Consider the following 16,103-nt stretch of genomic DNA (forward strand, 5'->3'; position numbering starts at 1 on the left):
AATAGAATAATAAAATGTGACAGTATTACTAGAGAAAATACTGGGAAAAGATGGAAAGAAGAATGGGGTTTAGAAAATCTGTAAGGAAAGAAAAACATTCAAAGGGGCAATGGAAACTCTAGATAATAATGGTGAGGATCATTTCACTTAAACTTCAGATGTCTGAAGTTAAATGTCTGAGTGAAAGCGTGTCAGTTTTTAATCTAGGGAGAGAAATCAGTATACAGAGACAATGAATGATAGCTGTAAAACTTACCTTAGACACTTAAGGATCCCAGAGGACATGACCTCTAGAGAGGCTTCTTTCTTTCTACTGGATAAAAGGGGACTTTGACAGAAGTCGAACTTGTATGCACCAAAATACAGAAAGGACTCCCACTCTATGAGAATGAGACTAATAAGGTGAAAACAAATGTTTTAACTGAGGGAGGACCAGACTCAGGCAAGTGAAGGCAGAAGTAGAGAGGAGGCAAAACCACATGTGAATGAGAAGAAAGGCTGGCCAAATCACACAAGTGTGCAGAGAAGGAAAAGTCACTGGACGAAAAAAATTTGAGGAGTGGAGTGCTAATCTAAAGTTTGTTTCATTCAACTTTTGAGTAGGCAGTGAAATAACAAAAGTTTGACCTCTGAGATCATAGCCTTTATACTTGGAAATACAATGTCCCTTTGGTTTTAGTCTGAAAACTTAGTAGGTGCATAAAGGTAGTTTTGCCTTTTCAGGAGTTGAACATCTCACTAACAGTGCAGGACTGGAAGGTCTGCAAAATCCACCGATCCCTACTCCCTGTAGCCTCAGGCTTAACAAGACCATACTTCAGAAGAGTCCTCCTTTTCCACTCTCTTGCCAGGAACAGCTCAAAAGCTACAAAATACTCTAAGAAAAAATTAAAACTCTCAGCACCAAAGACAATAAAAGCATAAGAAACTCACTGAGTTATGAAAAGAGAGACTACAGGCATCACCAAGACTTAGACCGCGTGAAATCCCTAGATGGGTCCTTTGAGGACTATGTTTCACATTATAGAGAAAACAAACCTTTCCCCTTCATATATAGGTCTCTACCAGTAAGACCTTAGGAAAAGTGTCCTGACTTCAAAAGGCATGTCCAGCTCATCCCTGAGTTTGAGTATGAAGTACCCAAGCAATGTTTGTTGGTGCGACGAGGAGCGTCAGCACTTCCCAAGATATGACTAAGGTCTGAAATTTCAGACAAAGGCCCTGTTCCCCAACCACCTGCCTTGCAAAGTCAAAATATTTCTGTCCTTTCAGGTGACTAATGGATGACATGAAGCATGGCATTAATTAAATACAAAATAAATTCAGAACAACAAATACAATCAACAAACTGTGATCTTGTCTGTTTTCAACTTCCTCTTGGGGATACCAACAAATCAAATACCCAAAGGTTAATATCACGCACTTTGTTTTTGAGAAAATAGCATGGGAACTGGGCAGCCACAGGAAAAGTAAACTAGATATGATTAAAGAAATGTTACGACCTTTGTGAGACTTTGAGGACTGCTGAGCAGCCTGCAAGTTAATGTGATAGAGGAGAGAGATTGGTGTTTGTTTACAGCATGTCCAAAGGCAATAAAAGAAACTACAGAGGAAGAAAGTAACAGAACAACACCGCCCAGCCCAGTGCTTCTTCCCCAAGTCCGCTTCCCTGTTTTCCAGAGAGGAAACACACCGCATCCACGATCTGAGCCCCTGAGTCATGTATTTATAATTTATTAAAAGGTCAAAAATGGCATTTGCTGGGTCTCAGTGTCCAAAACTCCTTGAATTACTCTGAGAACTGAGACACTGTGTTTAAATTCAATAACTAGAGCTTATTGAACACATCCATTATGATGGGAAGTTCACCTGCAGCAAAACTACAAATTCCTACCCCAGTGTGTGCTGGGCCTTGTGCAAGAACCAGGATCAGATTCTCTGCAAGAAGCTTCAGCATTAGGTATTCCAGGTCAGTCATACCAGGAGACATGAGCTCAGTAAATGCACTTAAGATTTTATCCAGTTTCTCTCTCTCTTTCCTTTTTTTTTTTTTTAAAGACACCCATGTACAGTATTCTAAATAGGCTTTGGCCAAAATATGAAGTACTTTGCATACCTTTTGTGTTTGACTGGTCTTCTTAGATTAAAATAAAAGCTTAATGAAAGTCAAACAAGAACAGCCTGTAACATTTTCAAAGATATATTCAAACATTAACTGATTCATCCTCACTGGCTCATTAAGAAGAGGAAATTGCGGCAGAATTCTGTGTTAAAACCACTCAGAGAGGAGATGACAGATCCAGGATCAGTACTTATAAATTACTGTCTCTCACCCTCGGTCTCAGTCCCAGCCCTGCAATAAACGTCTGTGGGAAAGTTCCCCGGGCAGGCTCAGAGCCATCACGTCCTCAAAAAAGGCTAACGCAAGTTGAGAAATTTGCTCCTCCTTCCTTCTTAGCATTTCACCAAAGTCTCAGCCCTTTCAAACACCAGGCTTATGATTTCAATAATCCACCACGGTAAAAGTAATTTGTGGAATTAGATATATTGCTAGCTATTCAAATATTTTCTATTACCTATTATTGCACTGTACAGCACATCAATACAGAGCCCAGATATTACAGCAAGGGACACTCTGGAAATACCTAAGCAGACTGATCAATTTAATCTCTATTGCAATACAGTGCATTAGCGGGATGACTTTTTTTTTTCCTTTTTCTTGGCACAGCTTAGGGAGCTCAGAATTAGGACAAATATTCTCTTTCCTCCTCAACAAATGCTTAACAAATGACAAAAGTGACAGCTTTGAAAGATTGATTTTTTAAAAGTGAGGTTCTGTATGGTAGCTTATGAAAGCACTTTAATTTAGAATGATTATTAATCAACCATCCGTTCAGATAATTTTCTAATTTAGGGGAAAAAAATCTATATTCTGTCTCTTACATCCCCATCAGGTACTAAAATATGAATGTCTGCACTCATTAACAAATACAAATAGGGAGCATTATCTGATGCAGAGAGACAGAGTTAATGCTGAGATGTAATAGTCTTACCTGACAGAAAATGTTCTGAATTTCAGTACAGAAGAGATATAATCTGAACTTTAAATATTTTATTATATTACAGCCATAAATACCATACATGTATGAAATGGCAAACCTGTTCTGACATACTGGAACATAGCTTGTTCTGGATGGTCTCTCTGGTTAATTCTACATAGAGCAGAGACTTAATTTCCTATTAAAAAAACATGGGATAATAAAACAGCAAGTGCAACTAAGGACAAAAAGATAAGAGTGCAATACAAACAGCAGAACTGGCAAATAAAATCTTAAACCTGAAGAATTAAAAGATATTTTGACTGACACATTTATAAGCCTGTCCTTACACTGATTTATTGTTGTGTGGTCTATCTACTTTGTTTCCCCAGCATGAATCCTGTGAAAATTGGAAATATAATGTGAGTATTTATCTGCACAACATTATTCTGAAACGATCCAAAGAGTTCAAGTAGTAGGTGTAATACCGTAAATTAGTTTTCTAAACAAAGTGCATTTAAAGCTCAGTCCAGAGGAGTTATGTGCCTAGACTGGGACGCAGACAGAAAAGCATCTACAAAGTAGGTCTTGTGTGTCCTGGCCAACTTTTCTAACTGACTGGCTACTAAGTCAAAGATGAATGCTACCCTTGCTGCAGCCACGCTTAACAGAATAAAACCTGACTTAAAAATAATAGTTGCATTTCTGGGGGACTGTTCTTCCTTGAATTGCCCTATTAGCTGCACAGGAAGCTTCAGAACGAAAATCAAAATAAATGTACATCTCCAACAAAATATTGGCTTCTTGGACACGTACGCTATTGACTTGGAGGCTACATCTTTTTTAGGTGTGACTCATAATCCTTTCTAAATGGACCCTGGAATCATGTCTGGTTTAAAAATCCAAGTTTATTGTGACATGTATATACATAGGCATAATTTATGAAGGAAGACATGCAAACACAATTGTAACACAAAATATGTGGCAAGGGAGTCATTTACTAGGCTTTCATACAAAATACAAATTTATTACTAAATGTCTCTGCCTAAAACTCAGTATGTAGTACATCATATTTTAAATTATTAACATCTCTGCTGGAGAAGCTTCCTTCATAAAATATTTACACAGCATATCTCAGGCCTCTGTATTTTGCCAGCAGTTACTCAAAGTGTAAGACAAATATAGTTAGCAGGTCATTCTTTTCCTTGATAAGCTATTCTTTTCACTAAAAAACCCCAAAATATTTAAGCTATACTACTGCTATGGCCTTTGTATGAAACACTGCCCTCCAATATAACGATATATTTTGACCTCTGAGAGCTACTGGGGTCAGAGGGCATAGCTTTTGCTAATGACAGCGCATGGCTGTAAAGCACAAGAGGCAGGCATGTTTCAATTACTTTTCCAATTAGTAGCAACAATCGATGCATGCTGCAAAAAGCCTTAAGGAAACCGGCAAAATGTTGCAAAGTATGGATATGATTCTCTCTTCAGTAACAAACCCACGAACAATAAAAGTATTAGTATTCCCTTGATTGTTTTTTCAACTGCAAGACCGTACAACCCTTTATTTCAAGCCAGGCAATCTGGAAGTGTTGCCTTTTCAAAATCCAGACAGCTCTTCAAAGCAAGCAAGTATTAGATAACTTATTCTTTTCTAACCTAGGCAAGAAGAAAACTTCATATTGGTCATTTTGTTAGAGAAAGTAAATTGAATTTATGATGCAAACTTGAAATGTGTTGGACTGTTATTTAAAACTAAGCAATAATTGTGCTCTAATTTTTCAAACAGAGTCCCTGCTCAATAGAAAAAAAGAGCCTCCAGCATTTCAAACTCTTGGCATACAGTTGCCTGGGCTACTAAAAAGCTTCTCAACACAGTATGAGAATTCTGTTGGCATTTGTATATTCAGTTTGTCAATGTCAAAATAAAATTTTAAAGAAGATGTAAGGAAGCAGAAAAGCAGAACTATATACTCAAATGGATTTTAAAATAAAATAAACCCAAGTATACCCAAGATATAAGACACATATGTTTTGAAATACTTAAGATTCTACTGTTACTAAACATTCAGCTGCACAGTTTAAAAATTCATTTGAAATATTTTCTTCATGTCCGTATAGTTTTCCTAAGGATATGAAGCAATAACTATTTGGATCAATTTTGCATTAATGGTTGAGAGTAAGTACAGAAAAATTATGATGAGGCAGCATTAATTTTAAACTTCACAATACACACACATCACTTTCTACTGTGGGCTAAATAGCCCATGGTAATACCCCCCACATCCCAAACTTATGGAAGCACAGAAAAGAGAATTCTGTGATCATTCCATTTCATTTTTGTTTTAAATAACATAACAGATAGATAAATCTTTCTAACGAGAAAAAATTACAGAACATATAAGAAATTAAAAAATCTCCATGTCCCTTACTACATAGAAATTATTGGTAATAACGCAAAGGAATTTTTTTTTTCTTTTATTTGGGGAGAAAAAGTGCTGTCAATTCAATAGTAAATAGGGAGATTACTAAAGAGCAAACATCTATAATGAATTGGTTCCAAATTTGCAAGACCAGATTACTTGTGGCTTATAATTTCTAAGGAATGGTCTGAGGGTTTCCTCTGGACAATAATTTTGAAGTATAATATCTATTGTAACATAGAAGAAGGTCCAAAATCTAGATAAAAGACAATGTGTCAACATTTCAAGGAAGTAAGTGGGATCATCTCAACATGACATCATTGTAAGGAAAAATTGTGAAAATAATGTTAAAAGAGGCAATCAGTTGGATTGAGTGGTAGCATGATTAATACCAATCAACACTGTTTAATAGAAAACAGGTCTTCTTAGGAAATTTCATATCATTCTGTGATGATATTACAAATTCAGTAGATAAAGATAACTTTTGAAAATACTTGCTTTAATTTCTGTATAAATATCTCTCCCTGTTATCTCTCTGATGAAAAAGTAGCATGGCACAAACTCAACATGGCTTATATATTAAACATGTTAAAAAACACTGAGAATATGAAAAAGAAATTGTAAATGAGGAATGAACACCTAATGGGAATATCTTTGGTGATACTGTAAAGCTGTGCATTATAAAGAGCCAACAGGACTGAGCAGCAAACTCAAGATACATTTGAAAACCTAAATGCCTCAGAACAAAATTGTGGACAGCAGTGATAACTAAAAATATCTTAGCAGTCCTAATAAATAACCAACAGAAAATGGATTCTTACTACAGCATAGTGGCTCTCAGAACTTTTGTATTTTGTGAATTCCTGCACCTGGATGTGCAATGTGAAAAGTCACGGATATCTGCACATGACTGATAACGTTAAAAGTAAGCTATTTGCAGTTCTTGTCACCACACTTTCAAATGGATGTCTATTAAAAGAACAGTATATATTATCACAATAAGGGTGATTAACCTCTGGAATAATTTACAAGATATGTGGTTATTTTTTCTCTCACCTGAAACCTTAAATTGAAATTAGATGAACTAGATGAACCAAATTGAACAAGGCAAAGAGGAACTGATGAAGAAATTTCATATGACAAGTATGAAGTAATTTCAAAAGACCAGTAAACCTTTTTTTTTTTTTTTTTTTTTGCACAGGGAACATATTTTGGCACAGGGATAAATATCACCCATGTTAACCCTTCAGCATGGATAATGTTTCCTTAGTTCACAAAGGAGCTGTGGGGCTGAAACTAATTTTAATGCTTTTTGTAAAATTATTTTGATGCCAAAAATAAGAGAATAAACACATGTTCTTTCATGTTTACTCGTTCTATCTATCTCCTGCATTTCAATATTATTCATTAGGTTCTGTTGTGTTTCAAATGAGACTATGTTCAAACAGTATCTGATATCATCAGGGACCAACTCAGCCTGCGGCCTCAATGAGATATTGAAACCCAAATTGTAAACAAGATTATAACAATAGGTACAAGCCTAAGTCAGCTCTGTATAACAGTTAGTAAACTAATACGTATCCTTCACTTTTACCTTCTGAAAATTAGCTGGTTTGGACTACTCCCAGAGCTCCCAGCTATGACAGATAAATGCACTATAGTATTTCTGGAGTCAAGAGGCACCCGGCTGTGCAAGTCCCCTCTGTATTTACTTTACATATGAATCAACCACGAGCAGTAGCAAGGTAAGCAAGAGTTAAATTTTTCTGCTGATTGAAAGATTTGCTAATTGCTATGGAATTTGCATGATAATCCAAACTCATTACAAAAAGAAATATATGTATTATTTTAGATGAACAAATGAACTACAGAGCTGAAAGGAATACTTTAAGAGATATACATTAAAATGCTTTGTTCATTATGCACTGTAATTAATTGCTTTCCTGAAAGTGTGTATGTGTTTGGCTGCATATGTGTATACACACAATTAGGTCTATCCAATTGCAGCAGCACTTTGGAGTCCTCTTTAGAATTAGGAGAACTTTTTAGCTGACATGGTGCAGATCTCCAGCTCTATTCCATTTTGCGCCGGACACCAGTAAATTGAAATTTTGTCTAGCGTGTCAGAATCCCCAGCAAGGCGAACCGATTTGGCGGGCACTTCCCTTGAACCTCCCTCCTCAGGGGAGTATGCTGTGGAGAGGAGAGGAGGGAGGAGAGCGTGCCATGGTCTTGGCTGTCTCAGGGACTCAGGGATTACAGTTGACCCCGAGGAACTCTTATCTCTGTTTTTTACTGACCGCAATCTTGGAAAAATAAAAAGATGACCCACAGACAGATAGAAACAACTTCTTAAACTTGACCACATAACCTTCTTGAAGACTTTTCTCTAAAAACTGCGTCTTGCAGGCGAAGGTGGCATCGTAATTGAAGAATACAAAGAATTTGAGCAAGTTTCACTCTAGGATCCCTCAGGTGCTAAGCAAAAGCCATTTTAGCACACACAGCAGAGTATCGTTTCTTAAAATGATGCACTATATGTTACAATCTTTTGTTCTATCAGTGATATGGTAACTATATGATTTCCCCCTTTCCACTTAACACTTCCTGCTCTCATTTCTCATATACAGAGCATGCTGGGACAAGCACAAAGGATGAAAGGTAAAGTGAAATACACTTCCATGTGGCAATACATTGACCTCTGAGACACCACTCCGGATTCACACTTGCAAATAGGTCTAAAGAATTTCCCCTTTGAAGAGTAGATAGAGCAGCCCCTCTCCACAAACTACCGAGCTGGGAAAGTCTAGCATTCAAGCACTGCAATATTTCACCCTATATCATAGAAGAATTGCCCAAATTTTAAAAGACATTACTAACAACTATCAGTTTCACAACAGCAGAAAACAGAAGTTGAAATATTACAAAAAAAACATTTAAAACAGTCACTTTTATGTGATGACTGAGAATCTTAAAGAGAAATTATATTTGTCACACATGCCCTAGGTCTGCATTGTGCTTGTGCTTTCCAAATCTCTTAAATTACTAAACAGAAAACAGGTGTTTAAGCTCTTATGGTGCATCTGTCATATTCATGCCATGTTGTTTTCTTCCACTGAATTTAAGCACTAATGTAAATGTGATCTCAGTTAGTTCAGTGATAAAGAACACCCTTCATAAAAATACTGGTACAGGTGCTTGCAATGGACTGAGAAGTCACTGTTTCTGGCTAGCACTCTGTATATCGTAAATAATTCAGCACTGTATCAGATCACTCTCTTTGTACCTTTCTTTAATAACATCTCTTTACCAAAAATTAAATCTTTCATGATATAAACCAAACATTATTATAAATAAGGAGACTTACACCATGTCATTTCATCTACTTCAGGAGCAGTGAGTAATGAATGATGCTGTCTGATAGCTCTTGGATTGAGTGGGAGAAGGTGCAGCAGAGGCCGCTTTTAAAGTTTTTCACATTTTTATACACTGATCCAGCTTTACTTTATTTTTAAGGTCAAGGGGCACTATTAAATCACTTGACAAATGACATGACATATGTTCAGGAGGAAACAAGCAGAAAACCTAGGAAGGTATTGCTAAGTTGCAATTTAGTGTAGAAAATACACTGCACAGTAAAATACTATAAAGTTACCACACGATAGACATGCAGTAAACCTAATAATTAGAGCACTGTGGACATGATGATAAAGGAAAAAAATAGGATAAATTATGTTCTTGTTAGACGAGCCTCCATGTTTATCCATTAGCACATACAATTAGCATTTAAAATTGCTGACACTGGAAGTGGTACAATTGTTTATTGCTGCCACTTCTGGGAAAGGTTCAGTTACATATTTTCAGGCAAAATAATAGGCACAGAGGCGATGTGCTTTGTCTCAGGGGCAAAGCTTGCCACCTGTACAACTTTTTAGCACCCCAGCTTGCCAGTCAACTACTGCAGCACTGACAGTGAGCTCAGAGGAGACTTTCACTTTGCCCTCATCAAGAGGATGAAGGTGTTGCACATGGCCACATGGGAAAGAATTAAATTTTCTTTAAACCACCTGCAAAGGCTAACTCAGAGCAAAGATTTGTTTCCAGATTGACTGGTGTCCCTGAGCATGAATTTTAGATGCTGTTAAAAGAAATAAAAAGGTAACTTCCAGCAATTAAATTCACAGAGCTTTCTGTGGTTATAAAATCACCAATAGGAAGTGATTAGCAATGCTGGTGGAGAACAGAGGCTGTTATTCTCCTAAAGAAAGACCTCTGTCCGGGGCTTCCACCTCGGCTTCCATCTAGTTGCTATAGTTTTATCATGCCTATGTAACAGGCAGTTTTGCTTCCTCCTGCCAATAGTCTGCCATGGTAAATAGGAAAAATGTTCTTGAAACTGCACAGCCCGCTCACACATTTTATATCTGAGAAATTAGATCAGTTTATGAGCAGCATATAACAGTTCTGTTATCCAAGTCTCATGATTTAATCCCTAGTCTTATGACATTTATGTATTTTCCCAAAGCGCCAACTGATGGGAGTTACACATCCCTTACATTTTTAATCTAGTTTCCTAAGAAAAGGGAGCTTTTATGATCGCACTGGTCTGTACTTCAATCTATGAAGAGCTTTCTAATAACTTTTGAACCTACAGGCTGATTTAAGTTAGAATTAGGGATGAAAGTCTCAACGATAATTAAGTTCCCAAGAGTTTTATACAAATCACTGTCTGGACTGAGGACAGAAGTTGAAATTGCTGGCCACTCCATTGGAAATGTGGTCATAACTCAGCCCTGAGACACTGCGTTGGAGCTGCCAGCTGGTTGACCAACATACCTGTCCTGGCTACTCAGCATGCCCATAGCTTTAGACATGCTGAACTTTGCACAATTACTGCCTCCTTTCCGGTGGGACTGTAATAGGAAGGGAGCTCATAGTATCTTGCTGGGGACAAAGAGTTTAAAAAATACATGACAAAAATCTGTAGGACAAAAGACTTTCAGTTCTGCTGCTCAAAAAACCATTTTTTCTCCTTTAAAGTAAGACCTACTCACATGGCTGGCACAGAAAAACCTGCAAACACAAGCCACTAAATCTCTAAAGGCTCAAGAATCAATAAAGTGAGTCAAAAAGAACAGAAAAAATTTAATCTCAAGACTTCTTTCAGCACCCTCGTGATCTTGGGATGACAAGCATTGATAATACTGTAAGAAGTTACATCAAAAAGATGCCAGGGCCAAATCCTTGTTTAAAAGTGGAACATATCTTAGATGCAATGCTCAGACAAATACAGAAGGGGAATTTCCCCATAGGGAATATGAACAAGGAGTTGAGGATGGGGTCTGAATTGCCCTGGTTTACTATGCCTTGATTCACTCCTTCTGATTCACCCATTGGGAATCATAAAGATACCTACTGTACTGCTCGTAACAGACAGGACATGGACTTGAAACGTTCACATGCAACCTTTTGATAGAAATATGTTGTCATTTTCATGAATTTGTGTCTGAGAACCTTATAAGGTATCTATGGAAAGAATGAACCTCTAAAAACTCATATTCAACTGTTCCTTAAAAAATCTACATTGGCCCAGAAGAGTTGAAGCTTTAAGGGTTAATAGAGAGAAGAGACTAAAACATCAGTTTAAAATGTTTCATTCCACCTCATTTTTAGGTTCATATGCTGATACAATACTGCCATTAGCATATTAGATATGAAACCTCCACAGCTACTGATATGTCATTATAAATAACTGAATACAAACATATAGGTCACTGTAGCAGAAAAATAAATTCATGAGAGTAGAAACGGACTCTTTTGTCTAATGCATTTCAAAGAATTAAAAATACCAGATGGATTTTAATTTAGGTAAAATGATTAGAAGCTCCCACACTCTCCTTCTCCACCACTAATCCTGACCTTTCCTCTCCCGTTCATTTATTCTCTGCAAGTTTTAGTCCAGTGGGCAATTAAACTGACCCCAAGCACTGCAATCCAGCTATTCCCTCCTTAATAGCATGTCATGATCAACAAGATCCCTCTAAAATTGTGGGAAGTTCAGTCTTTTCGACAGAACATCAGAGGTGCTTTGATAGCCTCTCTCTGCCCTCATGGCGATACAGCTGGAGTGTTTACATTACTGGCTTGAGCTACACTGACACTGTTTTTACTGCCTCAGGATAAGGAGAGCATGATGCAGGAGAGGGAAGGTGTATGTGTCTCAGCTTAGGCAATTCAGGTTCCTTAGCAGGCTGCCCTTAATAGAGGGGAATAGGCTTTTCTGGAAGCAAATTTCAGACCCTCTTTCTCTACTGAGTAAACAGCTGGGGAAGACTAACTTGAGCATCAATGTTCAATACTGAAAGTTAGGGATGAAAGAATTGTTCCAAGTGTTACAACGAAGCTCTGCTTACCTTTTTAATCTGCACGATAAGTGCGAACTTCTAATCACCACTCACATTTCTACTGCATAAAAGCTCTCCTTTCAAAAAGAATAAAATTGTTCTGGTTTGTAGCCTGGATCTACCTTGTCAGAAAGACAAAGTGTAAAAATACAAATATGAGGGGCTGAAATTTTTATAATTTCTTACATCTCCTGTCTGCTAGGGGAGCATCCTTTTAGAATCATAGAATAGTTTGGGTTGGAAGGGACCTTTAAAGGTCATCTAGTCCATCCCCCCTGCAATGAGCAGGGACATCTTCAACTACAGCAGGTTGCTCAGAGCCCAATCCAACCTGACCTTGAATGTTTCCAGGGATGGGGCACCTACCACCTCCCTGGGCAACCTGTTCCAGTGTTTCACCACCCTCACTGTAAAAAATTTCTTCCTTATATCTAGTCTAAATCTACCCTCTTTTAGTTTAAAACCACTACCCCTTGTCCTGTTGCTACAGGCCCTACTAAAAATTTTGTCCCCATCTTTCTTATAAGCCCCCTTTAAGTCCTGAAAGGCCACAACAATGTCTCCCCAGAGCCTTCTCTTCTCCAGGCTGACCAACCCCAGCTCTCTCAGCCTGTCTTCGTAGGAGAGTTGTTCTGTCCCTCTGGTCATTTCTGTGGCCCTCCTCTGGACCCACTCCAACAGGTCCATGTCTTTTCTGTGCTGAGGACTCCAGAGCTGGACACAGTACTGCAGGTGGGGTCTCACCAGAGTGGAGTAGAGGGGCAGAATCACCTCCCTCGCCCTGCTGGCCACGCTGCTTTTGATGCAGACCGGGATACAGTTGGCTTTTGGGGCTACAAGTGCACATTGCCAACTCACGTCCAGCTTTTCATCCACCAGTACCCCCAAGCCGTTCTCTGCAGGGCTGCTCTCGATACCTTCATCCCCCAGCCAGTATTGATACCAGGGATTGCCCCGACCTTGCACTTGGCCTTGTTGAACCTCATGAGGTCCTGACTTTACCCTTTGCCTGACCCATATCCCTCAGGACTGTGAATTCCACCAGTGTGTGATCACTGCAGCCCAGGCTGCCTCCAATCTTGACATCACCAATTAGCTCACTTGCATTGGTGACCATCAGGTCCAGTATTGCATCTCCTCTGGTACGGCTGTCTACTACCTGGCTTAAAAAGTTATCCTCAATGCATTTTGGGAGTCTCCTGGGTTGCCTACAGCTCACCGTGCTAATTTTCCAGCAGATGTCGGGGTGGTTGAAGTCCCCCAGCAGGACGAGAGCCTGCAAGCATGATGCCTCCTGTAGCTGGAGTAAGAAGTCTTTGTCAATAGGCTCCCCTTGATTGGGCAGCCTGTAGTAGACACCAACCACAAGGTCCCTTTGTTGCCTCGGTCTCTAATTCTTACCCATAAGCTTTCAACCTGCTCATGCCTATTCTTCAGAGACAGCTCTTCACATCCTATCCATTTCTTGATGTAGAGAGCAATGCCTCTGCCCCTCCTTCCTTGCCTGTCCCTTCTGAACAGCCTGTAGCCATTGACAGCCACATTCCAGTCATGGGATTCGTCCCACCAAGTTTCAGTAATGGCAACTAGGTCGTAGCTTTCTAGCAGCACAGTGGCTTCCAACTCCTCCTGTTTGTTGCCCATGCTGTGTGCATTGGAGTAGAGGCACTTCAGCTGGGCTGTCGGCCGTGTTACTTTCTTAGAGGAACATCCCTTAATTCCTTTGAGGTATTTCGCTGGTGTTCCCCTCTTGGCTCCTATTCCCTCAGGAGCCCCTGGCTCACCTGCATACGACTTCAGGCGTGGTGCAGTGTAGCCAGCACATCTCGGAGCAACAGGCTAAGGGCCCTCGCTAGTACCCCATCCCTCTAACCTTGGTGTGTCATCCCACAGCTTGTCACGGGCAAGCCTGGTATTAGCTCCCTCCCCCTTCAAGTCTAGTTTAAAGCTCTGTCAATGACCCTTGCTAGCTTGTGAGCAAAGACCCTCTTCCCTCTTTGAGAAAGGTGAATCCCATCTGACCCCAGCAAGCCTGGTCCCCTGTAGGCTATCCCATTATCAAAAAACCTGAAATTGTGGTGGTGACATCAGCCATGGAGCCACATATTAATAGTCTGGGTGTGTCTGTTTCTTCCAATGTCGCTGTCCGCAACTGGAAGGAGAAAGGAAAAAATAACCTGTGCCCCAGATTCCCTTACCAACTGTCCCAAGGCCCTGAAGTCTCTTTTGATCACCCTTGGACTATGCATTGTGGCTTCATCGCCACCCACATGGAAGAGCAGTAATGGGTAGTAGTCTGAGGGCAGTACCAGGCTAAGAAGTTTTCTAGTGATGTCCTTAACCCAGGCCCCAAGAAGGCAGCAGACTTCCCTAAGAAGAGAGTCTGTTTGGCATATTGGACCCTCTGTTCCCCTCAGAAGGGAGTCACCTACAACTATAACCTGTCTTTTCTTCCTCGTGGAGGTGGTTGTGATATGGGGGGGTAGGCCTTTCTGACCTTGGTGACACCTCTGGTGTAGATGGACTTTTAGGCTTCAGTAGGGTAACAGGCAAAGCTCCAGTGAAGTGGGTTGGGTTGAGTTACATCCTCTTAAAACTGTGAGATATAACTGAGGGATTTCACCGAAGGAAAAAATAGCACCAGTGCTCTTTTACAAAATACCATCACTGAAACAGTCACAGGAAAATACCACTCAGTAATTTCATCTATGGACCAGGAAGGTCTTCATACAGACAAATCAAGTGAAAGAAGGACAGGTATGTGAGGAGACCAAAAATAAACTAATTTAAAATGGAAATAGCTGGGGGTTTTAGGTAGCTGATGGATTAACTTGAAAACAAGAAAATGCATTGGGTTTACCTAGAAATCCATTATTAAAAGCTTACTATTAAACAACACAGCTAGGAAACAGTGAGGCTCTTTTTTGATACTGATAGTTGAGATAAAACATCTTAAAATACCCTTTGCTCAACAGAGGCAGCTCCTAAACAAAACTTTGGTCTTGGTGTTAGCGTGGCTTGGACTCAGACGCACTCCAGAGTGTACAATGTTCCTGTTTTATTCCAAAAGAGTAAATGTAATCAATTCCCTAAATCAGCTGACAATTGTTAAGTGACAACAAAGCACTTGTCTCTCTCATCATTTACAGAACAGGAGCTGTTAAATGTAAAGAAATGGGCAGTTAAAGATACCATAAATCTTCTACTATTCATATAGCAAACACATGATTTTTGGTACAGTTTTCTATTCTGTTACTCCAGTTTTACAACAGTAACCCTTATGGAGAAAGATCAGACCAATAAAGTCAACTGATATCTGCAAGAGCAGAGTTGGGCCCAAATTTATCAACAACAAAATCGTTAATAACTCTGCTTAATTACAACCTGTTCTATCCAACACAGAATATGCATGAGTTTTCAAGGAGATTTAATTATTTAGAAAGTTGAAAGATGTGATAAGCTATTTTTGAGATAGAAGGAGACAAAGAAAGAGACAAAAGTCAACATTTCAAACTGGTAATTTTTTAATGATCTGTACTCAAAAGCTGTCAGAAAATATTCTTTCTAATACAATGAAGCAAATTCATTCTTCAAGTGAAGGTAATAGTGGGAAAAATGGGCTTGGTAATAAAAGGAATTGTTTTATTGACTGCAGAAGAGCTATCACTCCACAGAACCATGGCATGAGCAATAAGAACAAACAAAAAATACTTTGCACTGACCAGTAGAGAAGAAGGAGGACTTAAATCAGAAATGAAAGCAGACTTTTAAAATCAGGCCCTACAAAAAATGGGCAGTTTGCACAGGACCACAACCACAGAGCACAGTTATCAAATTTTAAAAATAAATTATCAGTGCAAAGAAGCTTATGGTCTTCTTGAAAAAGGGACTTAATATTCTGCCAGAATATTATATTTAGAATTGTATTCTTAGTTTCTAGTGTTATTTTCTCCCACACATCAGTATTTATATGGAAACATACACATGCATCATATATATATATATATATATATATATATATACCTGCAGATATGCCATAGTGACACATTTCTACACCTCCATCTTCATGCTTAGTCAAATGTCTTGAGGGACCATCAAAACCTTCGGCTAAAATCTCATTTATTTTATCAGAAAGGAAAAGATTTTCTCAGCTTTTCCAAAGCTCGCTGGACTCCTCTCCTTCCAAACAGGCTGCGTTTCATGTTCTCAATCCCAGAATACAGCAGAAAGATGCC

At 39.0% G+C, this 16,103-nt stretch overlaps 1 protein-coding gene across 8 annotated transcripts in view; it reads right to left on the reverse strand.

Moving 5' to 3' along the window:
- PARD3 (par-3 family cell polarity regulator) overlaps positions 1–16,103 on the reverse strand; it is a gene marked incomplete at its 5' end in the record, with an annotated part of 469,207 nt that overhangs the window by 35,905 nt on the left and 417,199 nt on the right. The gene's annotated exons all lie outside the window — the stretch shown is intronic.

The sequence above is a fragment of the Platalea leucorodia genome (genome assembly GCF_965183815.1).
Source record: "Platalea leucorodia genome assembly, chromosome: 1".
In the NCBI taxonomy this organism is placed as follows: domain Eukaryota; kingdom Metazoa; phylum Chordata; class Aves; order Pelecaniformes; family Threskiornithidae; genus Platalea; species Platalea leucorodia.